Source organism: Arachis hypogaea, chromosome 3, assembly GCF_003086295.3.
Source record: "Arachis hypogaea cultivar Tifrunner chromosome 3, arahy.Tifrunner.gnm2.J5K5, whole genome shotgun sequence".
Lineage (NCBI taxonomy): Eukaryota > Viridiplantae > Streptophyta > Magnoliopsida > Fabales > Fabaceae > Arachis > Arachis hypogaea.
The window spans coordinates 70,764,519-70,766,783 of record NC_092038.1 but is presented as its reverse complement, the minus strand read 5'-3'; the positions used below and the strand labels follow the sequence as shown (position 1 = coordinate 70,766,783).

Sequence of the window (2,265 nt, the reverse complement as noted above, 5' to 3'; positions counted from 1 at the left end):
GGATCCAGGTTTAATGTTCTATTATTTTCAGTTTACTTTTATTTATTTATTTACTTTTAATATTTGAATTGATTTATGAATTATTCCATGTTACAGATCTCTATTTTGAATTAATGATATTTGAAGTATTTTCAGTTAAGATTGTTCTCTTTGGTTTAAGTTACTATTGCCTTCCATCTAAGGTTACCTCTATTATTCTAGCAATTTTACTTTTTCCCCTTTTGGTTTTGGTTAAGAAATCAGTAACTCAATAGTTATTAAACTCAACATATTTGATAATCGTTATCTTGCTAATTGAGCTGAACTTAAGTAATCCCAACCTTTTCTTAGAAAATAAATAGGATTCAAAGTTCAATTTAATTAGTCCCTTGACTTTCCTTTGCTTTAGTAAAGGTTGACCAAGTGGAGTTTAGATTCAACTTTCCTTATAGTTGAGAGAGATAACTACGTTGGATCTCCAATTTCTCATACCTTGCCCAAAAGTTTGCTTTACAGTATTTATTCATTTTTAATTGCCATTTAAATTATTTGTCATATAACATATTCCCACATTACTTCCAAAACCCCAATTTACAAACTCATAACCAATAATAAGAACATACCTTCCTCACAGTTCCTTGAGAAGACGACCCAAGGTTTAATACTCGGTTATCAATTTTAAAAGGGGTTTGTTACTTGTGACAACCAAAACATTTGTACGAAGGGATTTCTGTCGGTTTAGAGACTATATCTACAACGCGACTATTTTTATGAAATTCTTTACTGGTAAAAATCCTAACGTCAGAAATCGCCCTGAGAATCATTGTTGAAATTCTGAGATCTATGAGGTTGGTCCCTCCACCCAAAATTTGGGTGAGTTCTCCACCCCTGATTGTATGTTTTAGAATATGGATCATTATTGGGGTTTCTGGGACCACTCCCCATGTAATTTACCTGTTCAGAAGAGGATTGAGCATAATCATAATTATCATTTTGCACAAAATTACATGTCATGTCATAAGGGACCTCTTGAGGTGGATTTTGGGTGTTGATAGCTGAAACTTGCATTCCACTCAACTGTTGACTAATTAAATTCATCTGATGACTCAAAATTTTATTTTGAACAAGGATAGTATTAAGAGCTTCTACTTCCATAACACCTTTCTTCTGAGGAGCTTCAGAGTTCACAGGATTCCTGTTAGATAAGTATAAATATTGGTTGCTAGCAACCAACTCAATAAACTCAATAGTCTCCTCCGGTGTCTTCTTCATGTGCAATGAACCACCTGCAGAATTATCTAAGCACATCTTGGACATCTCACCCAAGCCTTCATAAAAGATATATAGTTGGGTCCATTTGAAGAACATATCCGGAGGGCATTGCCTAGTCAGTAGCTTGTATCTCTCCCAAGCTTCATAAAGAGTTTCACCATCCTTCTGCCTAAAGGTTTGAACCTCCACCCTAAGCTTAGTCAGCTTCTTTGGTGGGAAAAATTTAGTAAGAAACCCAGTGACAACCTTATTCCAAGTATCCAAACTCTCCTTGGGTTGAGAATCTAGTCACAGCTTTGCTTTGTCCTTCAAGGCAAATGGGAAGAGCATGAGTTTGTACACCTCAGGATTCACCCCATTAGTTTTCACAGTATCACAAATCTGCAGAATATTAGAGATAAACTGATTGGGATCTTCCTGAGGGAGTCCATGATACTGGCAGTTTTGTTGCACCAAAGTGACCAGTTGTGGCTTCAACTCAAAGTTGTTTGCAACTATAGGAGGTACCACAATGCTTTTTCCATAAAGATCTGCAGTAGGAGTGGTGTAAGAGCCAAGCACTCTCCTAGGTTTCTCATTCCTATTCGGATTTGTCATATTGGCATTAGCAGTATTATTATGATCCATAGTGAACTTTGCAGCCTTGTAAAATCTTGCTTGTTGCAAACGTCACCTAAAAGTCTGTTCAGGTTCAGGATCAAAGTCTAACAGAAGTTCCTTGTCCCTGTTCCTGCTCATAAACAAATAGAAAATAAGAAAAGATAGGAATCTCTACGTCAGAGTGTAGAGAATTCCTAGTGAGGTAACCTGTGCAAAAGAAATAAAATAAAACAACTAAATAAAAAAATTAAAACCTTTGAAATAGTTTTATTTATTTACTTATTTATTTATTTATAAAAAATATAAATAGGTAAATTAAAATAAAATTACTAGGTGACAGCAAACTTAATTTTAGAAAATAATAAAAAAAATAAGTGAGCAAAAATTCAAGAATTAAAGCTAAAATTTAAATAA

General features: G+C 34.3%; 1 non-coding gene across 1 annotated transcript; it reads left to right on the top strand.

The window, feature by feature from the left end:
* Positions 1-1,342: 1,342 nt before the first annotated feature.
* On the top strand, positions 1,343-1,449 carry LOC112793703 (small nucleolar RNA R71). The gene has a single exon (XR_003198404.1). It is a non-coding gene; the product is annotated as a small nucleolar RNA R71 (small nucleolar RNA).
* The last annotated feature ends 816 nt before the right edge of the window (positions 1,450-2,265 follow it).